Source organism: Lynx rufus, unplaced genomic scaffold (genome assembly GCF_022079265.1).
Source record: "Lynx rufus isolate CCGP_SWC_20201006 ecotype Redwood Valley unplaced genomic scaffold, mLynRuf1.p SCAF_8, whole genome shotgun sequence".
NCBI lineage: Eukaryota > Metazoa > Chordata > Mammalia > Carnivora > Felidae > Lynx > Lynx rufus.
Window position 1 is genome coordinate 77,556,068 of NW_025814896.1, and position 20,992 is coordinate 77,577,059.

Below are 20,992 nucleotides of genomic sequence, written 5' to 3' on the forward strand. Positions count from 1 at the left end.
CACATCTGGGGAGGTGGGGGGGTTCCTCCCCAGAAATGTTGACTTCCTCATCTTCTATCTTGTGAATACTGTCATCTTTTTCAAGTTGCAGCTTAGGATTTCTCTCTTCTTAGGGAACACCTCTCTGATGAAGTAGGAAGGAAGGAGGTTTGGAGTCATATAGACCTGGATTCCAATTCAGTGCCTTGTTAACTTACTGACCATGTCACCTCACGCAGTTCACTCAAACTTTCAGAGCCTGAGCCTATCCATAAATAGGTATGAGGACTCTTCCCACATCTATTGGGATGATTAGGTGATGTGAGTGATGTAAAGCACCTGGAAGGTGTTTAGATCAATTCCTGATGTTGATGACTCAGGTCAACATAAGCACTTCTTCCTATGTGTTTCCCTGGTTCATAAAACAAACCCCAGATTCTGAACAGCAACATAAAGACACCAGGCCATAAAAAAAAAGTATAATGTATCTAAGGAAGGGCTACCAGCTTTTAATGGCTGGACTTTAGGGTACATTCAGAAAATGTGCTGAAGAGGTAGACTGAAACCACGATGAGACAGGCATTTTAGATTAAATGAAGAAATTTGACCTACTGCAGTTTCTTAGAATTCCTGGAGTGGATGTGGAAACTTCCCATCTTCTTTAGATAAAGCATAATTAAATATCTTAAGACATTTCGGTTTAATGTATACATGGTGATGATGTGTTGACAAGGAAAACTTTGGGACTTCATTGCCTACAACAGTGCAACAGGTTAGTGTTACCAAAGCATGCTTGCCAGAAGATCAATGATAGGCTCTAAGAAAATAAGCTATGTCAAACATGGTGTCGTGCTTTGGATTAGGTGAGACTATCGTGTTCTTAATGCACATTTCCCCCCAAACTAGATAAACCATTTCATAAGGAATTTTCTTAGTGCTTATATTTCAGAATGAAATTCCTATGAATTTGGGATACTAATGATTTAGCCACATACCAAGTTGGAGTTTCTCCAGTGCGCATGTGCTTCTTATGAAAAGGAAGAAGGCAAGTTGCCAATCAGAAGGCTAGTTGCAGATTGAAGGCAGAGACCCGACTGGTGATAATTGTTGGCACAGTGTCCTATACACAGACATACCCAGAAAACGCTGTTGGGTCCAGTCAAGTCTTCCATATGACAACTAAGAGCCCTCCCTTGAAGACATGGCATGTCTTTAACCTAGAGCTGAAAGAAAGGCAGCAGTATGGACAGTCTCCAATTAGCCAGAAGATTTTAATCTACTTTGCAGAACTAATCGAATGGTTGTGCTTCCCCAGCGTTCACGTGAATTGCACCCTAGCTGGAGGTTAACGGACTAAACAATAGCAGCAGCAATTAAGTGGATGTAAATGAATGTGATAGGCTAATTCTCACAAGGAGAACATCAATGTGTCAGTGTCAATGCTCTGGTGCCTGGAATAAAAGAGGAATTGACTGAAATGAAGAAGGTAATATGTAGCAATTTTGCTCAGATGTATATGCTCCAACTTGACTGTTCGGAAATTCCTTGGATGTAAGCAGGAGGAATAAAAATAAGTAACAACAGTAGTTCTCTTCTATATAGCCTCTTGTGGGAGGGGAAGAAAGAAAACACCACACTTTCACATAAATACATTCAAGGTATTATACCTCACGGTGTACCTTAACTATGAAATAGATTGCAGGATATGGAATTGAGGAAAACACAAATCTACTTACAATAAGGGGAAGGACAGTTTCATGACCTGGGAAGCTGAGAATTCAAAAGAGGACAAACTTCCCTGGCCTTTTTCATATTTGGAAATGGAGACTGATCGACAGAATAAGCAGGCTGTAGAAGTTTATCGCTGCAGGGTTTCAGCAGAGTCTATCTAGAAAGACGGAAGTTGTGGAACAATAGGAAAACTTGAGGTTTTGCTTGCATTCAGCTCTTTTAGTACTTTGGTACTTTGGGGAAATTTCTACTTCTGTAGAATGGGGTGTGGGGCTTGGCGGGAATGTGAAATCTGCAAAGGTTTCTGTAAATTCTTTAGGATCGAAGCATCCACAAACATTATGTGAGCTGTTTGAAAGAAATGGGGTATTTCAATGCAATGAATATAGCCTGACTTCTTGCTTCTTGCTCCTCAGGGCATCTCAAACTACCTCTGGATTGCACTGGGTGAAGGAAGTCCTGTGTCCCGTCTTTTGGCAGGGGGTGAGCCACAATCTACCTTTCCTCATAAGTCTTCAGAGGACATCCCTGGGTATATTAGCTTCCTAGCCTTTGATGGACATATCATAGATGGGCCTGATTACTATCACAATGCTTAGTCTGCCAAATACCAAAGGATGGAAAAGGAGAGCACACCAGATGTGTAAAGGAAGAAAGCACAGTGTATGAGGTGTAACAAGTCTTCTACTGGAGAATATTTTCTCAAAGGCAACTGAATGATTAGAGTAAACCAAAGGAAATCGATCAAGATTACCAGAGAGGTATATTGAGAGAATGTAAAAAAATATCCATCATCTGGAAAAGAAAGGTGGATATGTATATTTATAAAGTTGATTTTAGAGAACGTTCAGATGATTTTTAACAAGCATAGTCAGAGAATTCAAAGTTTTGAGAGTAGGTGAAGCCCAGTGAGGACCCAAATTATCTATCATGATATAAATACATTGAAACCGAAATAAAGCTATACATAAAGGAAGTGACCGAATAGTTTAGTTTTTAACTCTTCTGTTCCTTTTTAAAATTGCTTAATAGAAATCTATAAGTCCTCGTGTCTGCCGAGATCAAACCTATGACTTTGTCTCCTTATATGAATAAATTTTATCGGGAAAAGTTTGAACCTGAAGAGCTAAATTATAAGGAGTAAATACAAATCCAAGTTTCGTTAACTTAGTTGCATAGCTGATTTAGATCAGTCTCCCTGCCCCATCTTTTGTAGACAAAGCCTCAAAGAAAGGTGAAAGTAATATTAGTGACATCTTATTTGGCCAATTTAGATAGAAGTATTACAAATATGATGCATTAGCAATTCCTTTCCAATGAAGCAAGAGGTGAAACAAAGGTGATGAGTAGTGTAAGTTGGACTCACATGCCTTGATGATTTCAATGGAATCAGGCATTTTTTGAAGCACAGAATCTTTGAGGTTGTAATGCATCTGACCTGTATATTTACTGAATGTTTGCACCTACATGTGAGCTGGCAGGAGGGAAGAAAAGAGAATGTAAAGTAAAAAGTTCAGGTAGTTTTAAATATTATTTGCCAATCAATTTAACACATCTATATACTGTAAAATACTCAAATCATTCTTATGAGCAGATAATGGGAAACAATGAAGCATGGGGTAATAAGGTAAAGCACACAACAGACATTTAAAAGGAAGGAAAAGGTAGTGGCACAAGTTTGGCTCCCTTGAGATAGATTACTGGTTTTATCTGGAGGTGGAAGGCAGTGCCTTAGACATACCTTATATCATACGACAAATGTGGAGTTTGAGGAAATGTTCATCTGTTTTGCTATTATTTACACAGGCATATGGTCCCCGAAAGAATACACTCTTTATCTGTATAAACTAGGTAAATCTGTGTTTGTATTATGCTAAAGGTGAGTCAAGGAGATGGGTTAGAACTAGAAAACTTTATGCCTTCCTTTTTTGTAAGTCAGCAAAATACCAGGTCCAACGATTACCATGTTTCTGATGAAATGAAAAAAACAAAAGGTGTGATAGCAGATTTTAAAATAAATTCTGTTTTTGGATTCCTGATAAAGAATAAAGAAAATAGTATTTAATGTACAGCATGATTCAAAATAATTGAATACTAGAAATATACTAGGAGAGTACATTTTGGGTGCTCCATCCCACACAGAGGAAAACCATATGAGGAAAAGATATGTTAATTAGTTTGCTTCTATTCATCATTTCACTATGTATATCATATCAAATCATCATGTTATATACCCTAATATATTCATCTTGTATTAAACCCAAACAATAAAAAAGGAACATAGTCTCTCTTTGCTCGAATATACTTCTCTCAATTTCTGAATTTTGCTACCATCTCCAAGGGAGTCAGGAGGGACTAAAAGGGAAGTTGAAGATATTTATCTTATTTTTATGGGAGAAGAAAATGTGATTCACTTACCTGAATATAAACAGTCATCATGCATGGAGGTCAGCATACATAGCATTAATTTGATTCTTAAAAAGGTGTGATGCCCTTAGGGTTGGCAAAACCAATGTAAAACATCTTGCATGGTGGATAAAACAGTATGAACTCTTTCCATCACGCCAAGAGCTACTTTAGATACTTGATGTATATCATCCTATTACATCATCATAATAAGTCAGTAAATTAATGTCATTGATTCCACTTTAGAAATGAGCAAACTGTTCCTCAGCGAGGGTAAGAGCCTTGTTAATGCTCTCCCAGCCAGTGAACAGCTAGGGCCAGGATTCCTACAGGTGAACTGCCCACTGAAAGGGCATTATGAAGTCGATGATGGTAATATGCATACATTTTGGGACAGCAGTCATTGCCTTGAGTAACATTATTATCAGGAAATATCTTTGAGTTTTAAGATCCATCAATACATAAATGGCTTCTCCACAGGTGTCTTGTCATTGGAAGTATTTTAGGTATCACAAAGAATAATTTTATCATGGATCAAAATGGACCAGATACCTGAATATATCTCTTTGGAGGGGGGGCAAAATCAAATTCCCATGTTAATGCAAGGAGTATGATAGAAGGAAGGAAGGAATGAAAGAGGAAGGAAGGAAGGAAGGAAGGAAGGAAGGAAGGAAGGAAGGAAGGAAGGGAGAAAGGAAGGAATGAAGCGAGGGAGAGAAGGAGGGAGGGAGGAAAGATTAAAAGAAAGAAGGAAGGAAGAAGAAAGAAGAGAGAGAAAGGAAAAGAAAGGGGGCTAGGGTAACATCTGTCACCATTATAAATGTTTTAAAACTGTTTCTCGATACGGAAGGACATTGATGCATTTTGCGAACAATGGTATAAGATATAATATCTATGTATATTCAAGGAAAAATAACCTGAATTAATTGCAGTTGGAGGCCATCAATGCAAAATACTGTCCTATGCAGCCTTTGACCTTTATCAAAGATGAAGTGATTAAATAAACTATTAAAGACACATCGATTAAAATGGATACACTGGCCATTCTGAAAGCCATTCATTCCACGTGGGCTGTTGCCATGTGCAAACATAGAATGTTTTCCTCTAGGAGCAAGACGCACTTGCTGATCTGTTGCAAGTTCCAGCTGTTTCACCCCAGGTTCCATGCATAGCTTTCTATTGGGTGCATGAGAGCACACTCTACTTAGACTCTAAAATGGTAACAGAGCTACGTCATTCCAAGCGTGAATTCCTACACATGGACCAGGTGTGCTTGCCAGTGGGTTTGCGGCAGGTATTCACCATTCCTAGTCTATGGTCTTAGCTTGGCTTCTTCTAGGAAGGAAAACAGTCTCAGATTCCTAGGATTCTGCATCAGTTGCTGTGTACCAATCCTTGACTTCTCTGTGTGTGATGTGAGGTTAATGAGAAAAGACAGTTTGCTTTTTTTGCCTCAGTGTGTAGACGCCGCTGAGCAAACTTACCCAACTGCCATTTGCTTGAGACTAACTTCTGACATATGGATCAGATTTCAACACACAAGCAGACATGCACTGGTTTCATATGAAGCAAGCGTTCCCTTGATATCCTGTGTACGTAGCAATATATATGTAACTAATCGAGGGTGGAATATACCAAGCTGCACTCACACAGCCGTCCACCTAGGATCATGAACTCTATTCAAGTGAACCAAACTGAAGACAGAAGCTTTCTGTGATGCAACAGAATACTTCTAAAGAACATGAGTGACTTTTTAGTAGACTGAGATGGAATGAAAAACACAGTCACAGTATTTAAGGATGTACTAGAGTAAGAGACAGTGAGTACAATCATCCTCTCCCTGCCCCTGAGCTCCCCCCCCCACCTCCGCCCCCATGACCTCATGATCTTTCTTAGCTTTGTCCTGACAACCTGACCTTACAGAGCTCTACCTGGTCCAGACAACCACATAAATCCCACAAACAAATAGGGGGTTGGTGCAGCCTTTTCGGATTTAGGATCATGTTTAAGCTTATGAATCAGATTTTTCTATGTGTGGACATGACAACGATGGAAAAACTGTAATTTAGGACATATTCTCTTTATCCTTTTATGTAGAATTTCACTTTAATGTGATGCAAATGACAGTAAGAAATACATTCAGTGACTGTTAAAGCCTTCCCATTAAAAATTCTGTATGCATTTTACATTCTAATTCATGTACAGTCAAAAACCCTGATAAAATCACAGTGCTGATTTGGCTGCTGCACTTATCGTATTAATGAGGATACTTTATGCCTTTTGAAAATTGGGATATGGTCCATTATGTGATTGTAAATGATGTGATTGTATCACATAAATTTGTTATTCAATCCCCCCCTCCCTCCAGTCAGCTTTGTATATAAGAAGATTCATTGGTGAGCCAGAACCAAGGGCAGAGAACTGAACTGCAAATTACTTTCCTTCTTTTGTCTTTTTTCCATGTATAGGAAAGGACACAATAAACATGCACATGTGTGCGTGTCAGTATTTATGTATATTTTGTCTTCTCCTCATTTTATAACTTTCCCTAAAAACCAGAGAGTAAAGCTCAAAGTGAAAGAAAGGAGCAGACAGGCCAGAGGCTTGCAGAAGTACACGGTGACTTCTCCCACAGCCACAGCTACTCCCTTCGCTTCTGAGCTGATCCTAGACTGAGGATTTTGCTTGAAGATAGATCTTTCCTTCCCCCCTCTTGCAACAAGTGAAAGGTTTGAGAACTGTTGTTGTTTAAGGTTTCCTGATTTTGAGTTGCATTTACATTCCTAAAAAATACCAGCTCCTCTTTCTGTTTATTTATTTTTCTGTCATGCCTGCCTAATTAGTCATCATTTGCTCCCACGAGCACCTAGTGAGAGTGATCTATGAACACAGCTGCAGGAGGCCTTTGGCTTCTTTCTGCCCCTGTACCTTCTGTTTCTGAATCCTGCCATAGACGTCTACCTTGGTAAAGGTCAAAGAACTATTTTTTTCCCCTCACCAGAGACACAAACACCTCCCCAGCCATCAATATCTTCAAAGTCCCCACAGAACGAATTAGAGCATTGCTAACACAAGTGGCCTCAGAACACTCAGGTTAAAACAAAGGAGGGGACCAGTGGCCCTCAGCTGAGTCCCTCGTAGTCTCGAAGGGCTGCACACTTCCTTTCCTCTTTAATGATGGTCTCTGGCCTTGTCATGCGGTTGTTCAAGAGTAGTCCACAGACCACAGAGTGTTCTTGCGCCCAAGTCTGGGCAATTGTCCATTGTTGCCTGCGCTTCTGTGTCTCTTAAACATTTGGCTTGGGATTCCTAAGCAATTTGTAGGCTGGGTATTTTTTTTTTCTTGTATTTCTTCAAAAACTTCTCTTCCATTGCCTGGAACCTGGAGAAGTAGTGGTGCCCCTCACAGTGGAGCAAGCTCCGGGGTAGAGTCCTTAGAGTTTGGAAATGCAAATGCCCAAGTTCTTGACACACACCTGGCGATTTCACATTTCTGACTTTCTTGCTCATCTTAAAAGCTGAACTTTAGGCTTTATCAAGCTCTGTGTTTTCCCAGAGTTCAGCTATTATGGATGAAATCGCTTTTTTTTCTTTTTAAGGTCTCTGTCATGTTGCCACATCAAAAATACAGTACCAGGGCTCCTGGGTGGCTCAGTCGGGAAAGCTTCCAACTCTTGATTTCAGTTCAGGTCATGATCTCATGTTCGTGGGATTGAGCCCCACATCGGTGCAGAGCCTGCTTGGGATTCTCTCTCCCTCTCTCTCTCTCTCTGCCCCTCCCTTTCTTGCTCTCTCACTCTTTCAGACTAAATAAACATTAAAAAAAATACCGTACCATATGCTTCCTCTCCCTTCCCCCACCCATACAGGGAACAATATGCCTAGGAGAATACAAATATTATTGTAAATTATATATTTTAAATGGCTTGTGGGAAAAGAGAAGTAGCTTGACTGAGATATACCAAAAGCTCACAGCGGGTCTTTTGTGATGGGAGGTAAGTTTTTTACCTTATTTCAGATTCAAGACCAGCAAGAACTTTGTACAATCTTCTGGACAAAGCTTGCCCCATCCTAATCTGTGCAAATCCACTCTGTTCTGTTGACTGCTCTCCTTACTAATCAGCCCTACACAACTGTACCTTTCTCAGGAGTTATACACACTGCATCTTTATGCTTCTGTTACTGAGTGGCCTTTTTCATACTTTTGCTTTATCTTGCATTCAATTACTCACAACTTGGTCTGTAGAATAGGATACCATCATTGCCTACATTTAAGCAACAGCACATTATGTCATCTTGCTTCATATATTTTACTTCTATCTCTCTTAAAGGCAGCGCATTTGAGAAATCTTGGCTCTGCCTTTGGGGAGGAATCATTTACCTTCTTTCATTCAGGCTGAAATTTGTCTCCTCACTCCCTTTGTTAATAAAAAAACGTATTTACATCTTCTCAGATCCTATTAGTTAGCTCGATTGCCTAATTCTTGTAGTTTTAAGAACAAGCTATTTTCTTGCTTTCAATCATTGCTGGTCTATTTTATGGGTTCCACAAGGCCACATTTATATGTCTGCTTACTTTCTTTGGAAAGCTTTTTCTATTTCACTCTGACGTGCAGCATCATGTGCATGGTCCATTTCCCTCCCACGAATAGGAAATATGAGGACATATGGCTAAACAGGCTTCCTGTAAAAGAGCAGAGAGGAAGATATTAGGCCTAGCAATATTGCCCATTGGGCTCTATGTCTGAGGATGAGCATATTTGATTCTATATGAATTTGCTCAGGTCTTTCTTCTCTCTTGTCTTTTCTAGTGTCTTAATACTTCCTTAGAATAAATTTTCCCACCTAAGATGGAACTCCTCCTTTCTCTCTTGACAATGCTGAGTAAATCAGGGTGTGGAATATTACCCATGAAACCCACTCTCTGAGAGGTATTGCTGGCTGAAGCCACGCTGTTCATACACCATTCTATACCCAACTGTGGATAATAACAGAATTGATTTTACCCGAGGAAAGACAAAGGAACCTCGGAGCTGCTTTCTGCATTATTTTGTTCTCAGGTTATTCTGCTCTGAATGGTAAGATCTCTCACTAGAATACTGGGTCACATTTAGCTTCCTTTATAGCAAATCCCCCGTAGGGTAACTTCTGGCATTGGGCTATGAGGTATTATTGTTCTGTGCCCGTGTGTGTGTGTGTGTGTGTGTGTGTGTGCGCGCGCATGTGTGTGTGTGTGTGTGTGTGTGTGATCATCAAATTATAACATAAATAAGTTTGTGTTTTCAGGTCCCATGAATACCCTTCTTCTTTTTTATAACTATTAAGAAAGTAGATTTTGAGCTAGAGACTAAAACCTGGCTTTCAGGTAGTGTGAAAGGTGGGTTTAAAGAAAACTGTTCTTTAATAAATAGTAATATGACCATGAATAAGTCAACCTACATAAATTATAAGGGCAATACTGATAATAGCCACTATGAAGTGGGTGCTTAGTATGCCTCATGGATGTTCCAGTTGTCTCCAGCTTATTAACTCACCACATTTTCACAACTCCTTTAGGTATGTATTACTATTATCCCTATCTTCCAGACGTGGAAATTGAGGCATAGAGAGACGTTTTACTTGTTCAAGCCATGGGTGGTAAGTGGCAGACCCACAATTCAAACATGTGGCATTGGCTCCTCGATTTTGACTCTTAAGTACCTCATTGAGAGGAAACTCTACAACCTTTCATATAGTGGTCATCATATCAGCAAGATCTTTCACAAATAATTTAAGGAAATTCTGATAAAATCACGTGTAATGGTAATGACTTCATTCCTAATACTTGTGATTCTTTTCAACTACATTATCCCTTAATAATAAAACAACCCAACATTTTATCCTGAGTGCAAAGGATTCTGGAAAGTTAATAACATATAATGGTGATAAAGGTGGTGGCCTTTAAAAAAAAATTCCAAACCTGGTGTGTTTGTGATATGATTCTTTTACTATTGCTTAGAATTCACGTTTCCATCTCAGTCTACGTTCTGTTGGTGATCCCTGATTCACCTTTATGAAGGTGAATAGGTGCCTAATACTCGGCAAGGGTATCTCTGGAAAGCTCAGAGAAAGAATCAGCTAGAAGTCTCAGTTGTGCATGACCAGATGTGCGTTCCAGGGCTGATCTTCATAATCATAATTCTCTGTTTACAGAGAAAGTTAGCGAATGTTTAAGGGTCCGTGCTCATTGCAGCTGTCTGAGCATTGTTAACTTTGGGTCTGGTTCTTTTAGCTCATTGCTCCAGAGTTGGCATGAATGCGCTTTAAAGTCCTACATACACACAAAGAATGTATTGGATGTTCTGGAGTTGTGAAAGTTCGAGGAATATTGGATTTTATGTTTCATATAGTATCTATTACTAGCTTACTATCACTTGCTTCTAGCTCACAGAGAGTTAAGAATAGTGAATGGAATGTTTTGCTGGTTTTGTATGTGTATTACCCATTGGATTGTGTGAATAAGCATCAAATTACTGGTCAGGAATTACAAATTAGTACAATTTAGCGTAAATATCATAAAGCTTTCTGGAACCCCCAAAGAATCCTTTCTGTCTGGCTCTGGCTCCTGCCGAGTCTTCACTATTTGATCAATATATCAGATCAAGAATAAGTGGAGCCCCAAAGTCACACCATCTTATCAAAATAATTATCTTTAATTAATATAATTATTGATCATGTAGTAGAAGTCACTGTCTACATGATATAAGGCTTTTAGGATTTCATGGGAATGCTTTACAACTTAATTATGTTTCCCTGGGAGATTATAACATAATTCAATTTATTTTCCCATGTGTTTCATCAATCATTATGTGAATAGAAGGAATATCAGAATCTCATTTCTCTGTCAATTCTTGAAGAATTTAGACAAGTCATTTCAGTAGTACAGAGCTGATTAGAAGAAGACAAGGTCCCTCCCACATGAGATTGATCCCCTGTATCACTGTTGTGTCGGTGCCACATTCTGTTGCTTTTGTAGTATGTGACGAGGCTAACCGCAAAAGCCTGTGAAAGCTTTTGTGTTTCAGCTTTCGTAGCAGACCGAATTCGGGCCTATGTAAAGTTCCCTTCATTGATGTGTAAGGAGCTATGTTCTTCTCTGGGCCTTGGTTTCCTTATCCAAGGAGGCAGCTGGTATCTAGGCTTCCTTCCACCTGTAAAGTTCAGTGCTCTAGTTTTCCTTGTGCTTTCCTTGTGCTTTAGCTCTTCTAGTGTCTACGGCGGTGCGTCTCAACGTTGAGTGTACTTCTGAATCACCGAGAATCTTGTTAAAATGCAGTCTCTGAGTCAGTAGGTCTAGGTGGGACCTGGGCTCCTGCCTTTCTAACAGGCTGCCAGGTGATGCTGAAGCTGCCAGTCTGTGAATGACTCTTAGTAGCAGGGATCTAAATGATGCACAGAGACAGAGGGGGAAAGACTAGCTCTTTATCTTCCTTTGGTAACTTCTCCATTTGCTTTCCTCCCAGGGCTACGATTCTCGATGACTTTCTTCTGCAGATCACTGCAGCGTGCCTCCTCTTTCCTAGCTCTACCACACGGAATTGGGGCTTCAAGAAGACTGAGTGCATCCATACAGAGCACAAATCCCTTTGCCAAGAAGGAAATCACAGAGCTTATCAGGAAAGATGTGTGCCTGTAATGTCAGCCATCCCCGGCATGCTGAAATATGAAATAAATGAGGTGGAGTTTAATTTTAGGGTCTACAAATTTGTAATGTGTTCATCATTCCTGTTGCCATTTTGCATGGCAGGCTGAAGTTGGCGGATATGTTTTGTGAAGAGAGCTGCATTTGAGTTCTGGTTAAATCGAGCACTCACCCCCTCTCCTGTCCCTTCTCTAATCTCCTCTTGCAGTGATGAGAAAGAGATGCCACGTGTCTTCAAGGGGGTCCCTCCTGGAGATGTGCATTTCTTTTGCTTTCCTGAGGGCAGGCTCTTTGGGGGATTTTCCCAAGCCCCACTGCAGACTGGCCTTCCCCAGCAGAGGGCGCGCTTCCCCAGTGCCGTGGCCCCAGAGCAGTTTCCTCCTCTCCTGGGGTGGACTTCTCTCTCTCCCCACTGGGCTGGTTAGGGCTCCTGGAGGATCAGAAGTGGGCTCTCAGGAGGAGAAGAGATGAAGTCTACTCTAAAGGAGAAAATCAAATCATTTCCGATCTGAATCAGTGACTTTTAAAATGAAAGGTCTACTTGGCTACTGTTAATGGGCAGCTTTTCATAATTCTCAGCTATTACAAGACTAACTTTCCTTTCTTAAAGCTTCTCTGAACCTGGCATTGTCCGGCATTTGTATCCTTCACTTTAATGAGAGCTAAATAAGAATTATATAGGGAATTTTAATAATTCTCACTGGACAGTTAATTAAGCAGTGAGGAGTCTTTAGAACTGTTACTCTTTCTGCCTTTTACAGACAAGTGCTTCCACAGATTCCAACGAAAGAGGTCACATTTATACATATATATAAAACGATGTGTGGGTTAGTAATTTTTCTCAGTAACAAATGACCTCCCTAACGAGCTGAAATAGTGAAGTAAAAATCCACCTTTTGTGGCCCACTTTCCTTGAATTCTATTCTCCACTTCTCCTCAAACATCTTTGCCCAGGAAATGAATTCCCTCTACCTTTAGGGGGGTGGGTAGAGGGCTTAGGTGTGTTGATCTCAAGTTTTCCAAATTTGTTGTTCCTCTGTAAATCATACGGCCACAACCCAGCCCAGTCATTCATTGTGAAATTCATTTCTTTTCTTTCTTTCGTTTTAAAAATCAGTTTCTGTTCTTCCTCATTTTTGATGGATCCTACCACAAACTTCAGCTAGAGTGAGTGCAGACGACCATAACATCACTCTCACATAGAGGGTATTTTATTAAGTCCAGCAGTTAAAAATGTACAAAGTTCCTTGTAATAATCCATTCATTCTGTTCTCGCCTGATTCTTGGAGTAAGCCTGCACAATTATTCAAATCCCAGCTTTTAGCTACAGCATACACCTCGCCATGGGGCTATGCCTCTGTAATCTTGCTTTGGTCTTGCATGTCAAATGGAATTAACTCCCATAAGAAATGTGTGCGAAGACAACCCAAAGTGTCTAATCCTGCTGCTGTCTTAAATTTCTGAAACTCTGAGCTGTCATCTTTTTCTATTGCTTTGTTGAAGTTCTCACTTATGCTTCAGTCCATCCAAAGCTGGAGTTTAGGAAAATTTGCATTTTTATATATTTTTTTCAGTTATGCTCTCCCTTGGCCTTTTCACATGTTCTCTTTGTAGAAGGATTTTTTTTTTCTCCCTTCAAATTCCAAGACCATTTTATACACAGTGGAATTTCAACGAGAGGTGAATTCACTTCTTTTTTTTTTTCCCTGAGAGTACACAACTTGAAACACAGACAACACTAGTTGAAGATTCACAAGCCAAATCCAAACAGACGTGGGCGAGGGTGTGCGTGTGTGGATGTGTGTGTGTGAGTGTGTGTCTCAGAGTATTGGGTGAGAGAGAGGAGAGATGGAATAGGATACCATTATTACTATACCTTAACCGCTCGCCTAGCTAATCGCAAAAACTAATTCTATCTCGATTGAATCTCAAACCGCATCATCTCCCTCCTGGATAAAACGCTTGGTGAAATGAGTTTGGTGAGGCTACTTGTATGTTGTATTAAGAGTAGATTAGCTTGATGAGTGATTTCGTACTCTTCCTTCTCTAGAGAGCATACTGTTTTAAGACCCTGAATGCTGAGAGTGGCCTCTTCCTTCTTCGCCATGTCCTGAACTCCATTTGCCACCTCCTGCTATTCCTGGACATGAGGAATCTGGAAGAATACGCCGTATCTGGAACGCCAAGCAAGCCCTTAACAAATATGTGTTGAAGCCCTTTGAATGAGTAAGAACAGCTTGTTCTATTCTTTCTGAGTGACTTATCCTGTTGCCTCAATTTACAAATTATATCATTCAATCTGGAAATGAAAGCTGCCCAGATTTTAGTAAACTTTCCTCACAGCCTGTGTGTTCAGTCGGATAATTACACGTGGTCCCTATTTTTAAATCACCAGTTATTCAGCATCGTGGGTTTTTCGAGGCGTCTTGACTAAGTGAGGTGTGGAAGGGTAAAACTGTAACTCGGTGTGGTGGATATTTAATAAGTGGTAAACCGCAGCATTCTCCATTTGAAAGTTAATTAAGGCCACTAGCTGACCGGGCTTGTGCAGCAAACATGTTCATGGTTTAGCCATGGAAACAGTCACAACAACGCTCAGCTAAAAATAAATGGCCTTAAGAGACATTTTTTACTGATCACTCTTGAATGCTTATTGTTTTTTTAATAAAGGGGTTGTCACATTTTTTGAGGTAATCCCCACTAGCACCGGCTCCTTCAGAGACTTGGAAGTTTTCCTTATGCCTGGCCGCTGGAAATCAAAATGAAGAGTGATGTTAGGGGACAGACACATGACCAAACAGCGTTTTTAATGCTATGTGCAAGAATGTCTCTCGGAAGGTAATCATCTGTTGTGTTCTCCTGGGTCTCTTTGCCTAGTTGATAATGGCTTTTAATATGTGGATGCAACTAGTTTGGGCACAAGATTAGTGAACTCTCTAGCTCACTAATAGTTTATTTGCTCCAAATTGGGTTTAAGTTTGCCGAAGAGCCCTCCTTTAGTGACAGACAATATAATATGAATTACGTTTCTGTGTGCTCATTGTGTCTTCGTGATGAAAGCAGTGTAATAAGACAATATATTTTACTGTACAATATACTACTTTGGCTAATAGGATTGAAAAAGCACATTAAATGTAAATGTCCTTTCAGCATCTGGATGGTGAAGTTAGATTGTCTTATCAGATATCTTAATACTGCTCTGGGATCCATCCGGCAGTATTTAGGGCAGCTGAAATAGGTGATAGCAATGTTCCAGGCAAATGTGAGACCAGGCTGGAACCAAGGTAAAGTGGTATCAAGGAGGCCGAAGCGATTCTGAGGCTTTGTTAGACTGCTTGATTTCAAGTCGTTTTCAGTGGAGCTCTAAGGATGCTGTCTTAAATCACTTTGGCAATGGACACACTGTAATCTTGGTCCATGAATCCTTCCATTTGATTTTAAACCATCTTCCTGACATTGGAGCATATTGGGAGCAGGTATTACAAGAATTCCTCTGCCTTCTCATCCATCCATACTCCAGTGGGTCTCTCTAGGCACATCTTGAGCAGAATTTTGAGCTCAAATGACAGTTCGTCCTTGACAGGACTTGCTAGAGGAAACAATGGCACAATGGGACAAATATTCTTACCATCTTCCAAGCACTGTATCTTGTATGTTGCATACACAAGCAAATAGAGGTCCTATCGTGGTCTGAGGGCCATAAAAATTCAGGTCTAGATTTAAAACATCTTCTTGTTTATCCTGGCCATATCTGCATCAGAATATTCTACATGAAATTGGCCTGGAATTGTCATCCCGACAGATTCTCACTTGTGGCTCTTTTTAGCCTAAGATGGACAGCAAATGTCAATCTCTGCCGTTATCAGCTGAGTTTTTCGGGCTCCGTTTTTCTCATTGGCTACTTTAAATGAATACCATTTTTGCTGGTTTGTTCCTCCTCCTCCCCACTCTCCTTTCATTTTTGTTATTTGTTCTAATTTAATTTGAAATGCCCAGCATCTGACTGTAATCAGGTGAGGAGGCTCTGGAGACTTCCAGCAAGAGCAGGTCTCCTGAAAAGGGTCTTTTGGACACAACAGAATGAGCCTTTATTTATTATCTCAGGGATAACAAAACCGGGAGAGAGCAAGACTGCGTGGCGGCTGTCCTTTCAAGCGGCAGCAACTTAGTGAAACACTCCTGTCCCTAGGGTGTGAACAGACCGCCCCTTGGCTCAAAGTCATCCTGCTGTCCCTGGCTGCTGGTTCTCTAGGCCAACAAAAACAAGCATAACAAAACATACAGAGAAAGTGTCAACAGAAACCCCTCTCTTAGAGCCTTGCTTTTGGAAGTGGACTGGATTTCTTGCCACACAAAGGCTCTGGGCAGGGTGTCGTTGGCCACGGCCACCTACCTAACTCTGTGACTCCTGTCCCTGAGGTGGGACACGTGGCTCATTAGGCACACGTGATCTCACCCTTCCGTGATTCCCTAAGGAAGACCCCCAGATACCCCGTGCACCAAATGAAGATTGCTGAAGAGCTATAAACGCTGGCCATTGCAAAGAATCATGTGCGCTGAAATTCTAGCTTCATAACCTGCAAAAATGACCTTCCCTGACCCTCAGTTTCTTCTTTGGTAAGCTGGGACAGCAATGTTTCTCCTTCTCATTGTGGCAGTCGAATGAAATACAGAGATGTGTTACAGCTGAGCAAAATATCAAAACGTTTATACCAATGTAAGGTCTGGCACGTAGAGCCAATGGAACCGTGATGTAATGTGTTTGAGAGATAGGGAAGCAGGGCAGAAGTATAAGATATTACTGTCGTTAATAGTATCATTACCTTCAAAAGGGTAGGTCATTTTTCTCCATAGCAGAAAAGGGTGCTGATCCTCATCCCCAAATTCAAACCTGGGTCTTACCATATCCACAGGGTCTTCTGCTCTCTGGCAAAGAGGAGACAGCTTACGTCTGCTCCTTCACAGAAATGTTGCGGAACGGCTCGGTTAGAGGAGATGTAAGGCAGCATCCCGCGGGTCCTTCATGCCACAGTTATTACAGATAAGCAATTATCTTGGGTATTTAATGTTCCTGTGTTGTGAGTTTTCAGGGAGGGGTGAGAAGAAGTCAAAAGTTCATGACAGTCGGTGGTTCCATTCTTGCAGGAGTGAAGCGTGGTGAAGTGCGAAACTGACAGCTCTAACCTATCAGACCATAACCAGTGTCCAGCAAGATGAACTTTTCCAGATGTGGATATATTGGCTTTTCTGTAGTTAGTAGCCAAATGGATTTTTGGTCAGTGCAGGTGTTTCATCCTGCCACGTAATCTGCCTAAGACCTGTGTATATAAAGGGAGATGAGACTCCTTAGGAAACGGGGGTAGAACAAAGGAAGGATAAAAAGAAATGATAAAATCTATGGCCCAGGAGCGTTTATTCCCTTTATCCCTAGCATTTAACCCAGGGGCTGGTTTTATTGAATATTGCATGATTAAAAATAATTGTAGAAGACTGTGACCGTGCCATCTTTTTTTCTTTTCTTTTTTTCTTTTTTCTTTCTTTCTTTCTTTTTTTTTTTTTTTTAACATTTCACTCCCTTAAACCTATGCAGAACCCATCACAGTACCATATACAGGGTGGGCACCCAGTGCTTTCTGGTACCAAAAGAAAATTTCCAGAATATTCAACACCCACCAATAAAGTGGAAGGCCCTGGAAGTGTTGACAATGTCTAGATGATGTCTAGACATCATGTCTGTTTCTGGCAGTCTGTGAACTAACTGAACCATTGAACATCTTTGCATTGTAAGGGTAGGAGTGGCCATGCTCTGAAGCCCAGACATCCACCTGAAATGCCTGGCATCTGGGCATTTCCCAGCTGCTTTTGCAACACACACCCACAAGCCTTTGTTGTGGCAGGTTGGGGGTGTGGAGGGGAGTGGAGAAGCAGAAAGTAGAAGCTGTCTAAGTCCTGTGAGCCTTTGTGTCCTCATCTGTAAAATGGGCTAGAGCTTTTGGAGTCCCAGAATTGTAGGAAATGAATGAAATAATGTAGGTTAAACCTTATCCCAGTGTCTGGCTTAGAGGAAGCATTCAACAAAAGGGAGCAACTTTTATTAGGAGGAAGCATATAACTCTTATCTTTGAAAAGAGCCCCTTGTCTCTCCCTGCCTCCTCCTTCAAGCCTTTGAGGCATTTCTGTAGTAATTGGCTGCTGGGGCTTGGCATCTATCTGTAGAGAAATACATTTTTGTGAAAGGGCTCTGAGGTGGTGGTGTGGAGCATTTATTAGTGATCTAAGGCAACATAAGTTGCCTCTGGTTTTTATTGACGGTTTCTAGCTGGAGGCACAGAAACGCACAGGCACTAAAGGGTGAGTTACTGTTGGTTGCTACTCTCTGGACCAGCAGGGACTTGGCGAGCTCTTGGAGGACAGAGTGTCTTGCATCAATCAACAGTGACCCCTCTGGCTGAATATGTACAGGCATAAAGAGGCTCCTAAATTAGCCCCTGTTCTCCTTAGCTGGATGGATGAAAGATGAAGTGAAATCCCCGGAGTGGGAGGAAATGTGTGGTAGAGGACTGAGCCACACTCTGGAAATTCAGGCTGACCCCTCCTGCCCAAAACAAATCCGATGTGGTTCTATTTTCTGTGGGCCTACTGAAGTGTATGTGTTTAATAATCTGACATCGTGGGAGAAAAAGAAAGGAATGGAAGATCCAGGGATAGAAGAGAATGGACAGGGGGAATAATACCCAGAACTATTTGTCTGATGAATGCATTAAAATGGAGCAGGGGTGGCTTAGGACTAACTTCAATATTTTTCCCAAGTGTGTTTTGATGAGAGGGACTAACACTCTGGGCAGGCATGAGAGGTGTAGTATTAAGCCAACTGATCAGTTTTTAATACGATGTAGAAAATTTTCATGTGTTTATTAACATTTTCACTGAATATTAATTTACCTAAGACTGCTGAAGAGCTGGCTAAAGTCCATAAAAGCCAGGAATCATACAAAAGCCACTTTTCTAGGGTATGGTGAGGTCCCTCTAGAAATAATGCTCTTGTTTTAATGTTTGATGTTTAAAAACTGTTAACATAGAGGTGCCTGGGTGGCCCAACCAGTTGGGTGTCAGACTCTTGATCTCAGCTCAGGTCATCGTTCGTCAGTTTGAGCCCCACATCGGGCTATGCACTGCTTGGGATTTTCTCTCTCTCTCTCTCCCTCTCTCTCTCCGTGCCTCTCTCCTGCTTGTGCTTGCTCTTTCTCAAAGTAGATAACTAAACTTAAACAATTTTTTTAAAAAGAACCTGTTAACATATACCCAAGGAGTCTTTTTCTCCCCGCCTCCCTAGTTGTAATTTCTCCTTTGGTTGAAAAAGTGAGGAAAGTGGAAGATTCTCCAGGTAAAAGCACACCTTTGTGCCTCACATTTTCTAGAATTTTGATATGGCTCCATAGCATTCATTTCAATGCCTGTTTGAGAGCCATTAGTACTCACCAAGGCTAGTGAGAAAATAGTGAATCCATGAACTCAACATTTTTTTCCTGTGTTAAGAAATGTCCTTTACTTGCTTTCTATGACACGTAAGACCAGTGTATTGAATCCTGCTCCGGATGGGTATGTCACAAAACTACATCCAGGAGCATGGAGTCATCCCAGAGACAACGGAACCAGATAGGGTGGCTAACTCAACACAAACCCAGTTCTGCCACTGCCAAAGTGAATTCAGAAGGTTTGTTACACATATGTGTGTGCATGCATCAGTCACCACCACACACGCCCGAACTACGAAGAACCATGAGAAGGGTTTCTTTCTCAGTTACCAGGCCATCTCGGGATTATCTTCCTTGAGTGGGGATAAGTTGTGAACTTCAGAGGCTGTGGTGGTCTGGATATACATGAGGATTCCCTTCTTAATAACAACAAGTAATGCTTACGGGACACTTAATAAGTGCCTGATACTGTTCACATCCCACTTCATATATATAGATGTGTTTAAATCTCTTAAGAACCCTATGAAATTGGTCCTATTATAATCCCCATTTATGACGAGGAGTTTAAGGCAGAGAGGTTGAGTGATTTCTCCAAGGTCAACTAACCAGTGGTAGAGCTGGGATGTGAATCCAGGCTGTTTGACTCCGTGTCATATGATCTTTTGCCCTAGGTTTGCACCGGGGAGCCTGGAAAGTAAGATGGACTCTTCGTCTACAAATTATACCTCTTTTAATCTGGGGGAAAGGGCTACTAAGGACATCCAGATTTGGAGAGCATTCTTAGAATTGCCCTTCAAGAATCTGTGGGTCCTACATCAAACAAACAAAAAACCCAAATTCAAGGGACAGTTTCCAGATTCAAAGTTTTCCTAAATAGGACTCCCTCTGGGACCACTCTTAACAATATAGACACAGGAGATAGCCTCAGGGTTCCCACGAGGAGACCCTTAGCTCTCAAGTACTTTTGACTCTATTGAAGGGGGTCCATTGCTGTCAGTAGCAGCAAATGATACAGACAAATGTCAACTTGAAGGTGTGTACCATGTTATCACAGGTGTGGGATTAACTTGTGAAAATTGTGAGTATTCAGGAATGCCACACCGTAACTCCATTCATTTCTGTTTGCAAATTAATTCAGGAAGAACCTTTGAAATTTATGTTTTGCAAAGATACAACCTAGTTCCTCCTCTTGTACCTCCCCCTTACTGCTCACCTCCCCTGCCTTCCACCACTAGTACATCCATACATTTTTAAAGTCCTTTAAAGTTTTCAAAGTGCTTTCATATACATACTCCATTTTTTTATGTCAGGTCAGGGCAAAATCTTAATTGCATTTGGCCAAAGGCCATTTTGAAACTTTAAGACAAAAAGGGACATACAGTGTGATCTTTGAAATAAAGGGGATTAAAACAGAGCAAAGTTAAGGTTAGACAGAATTTTTGAGTTTTATATATATGTAATGACCAAATACTTGATGTGTTTTTCTTTTAAACAGTTGGGGTTTAAACAAAAACAACTAGAAGATGTAAACAAATTATTTGAAAATAGCATTTATCCGTCTTTGATTTTAAATAGCTAATACATGCTCATCACGTAAAATTTGAGAAATGTGAAAGTGAAAAATCAAAAATATAAACATCCATAATCTCATTAGGCAGAAAAAATGATTATGTTTAGAGTACAATCCTCTAGTTTTTATGTTACACGCACACACACACAC

The 20,992-nt window shown here is 40.8% G+C and overlaps 1 long non-coding RNA gene across 1 annotated transcript in view; it reads left to right on the plus strand.

Annotated features, from left to right (window-relative positions):
• The first annotated feature begins 11,640 nt into the window (after positions 1-11,640).
• Positions 11,641-20,992, plus strand: part of LOC124502888 (uncharacterized) — a 37,101-nt gene continuing 27,749 nt past the window's right edge. Inside the window, exons 1-2 of the long non-coding RNA XR_006960083.1 lie at positions 11,641-11,832; positions 13,848-14,023. This is a non-coding gene — a long non-coding RNA (uncharacterized LOC124502888). The remainder of the gene's footprint in view (positions 11,833-13,847; positions 14,024-20,992) is intronic.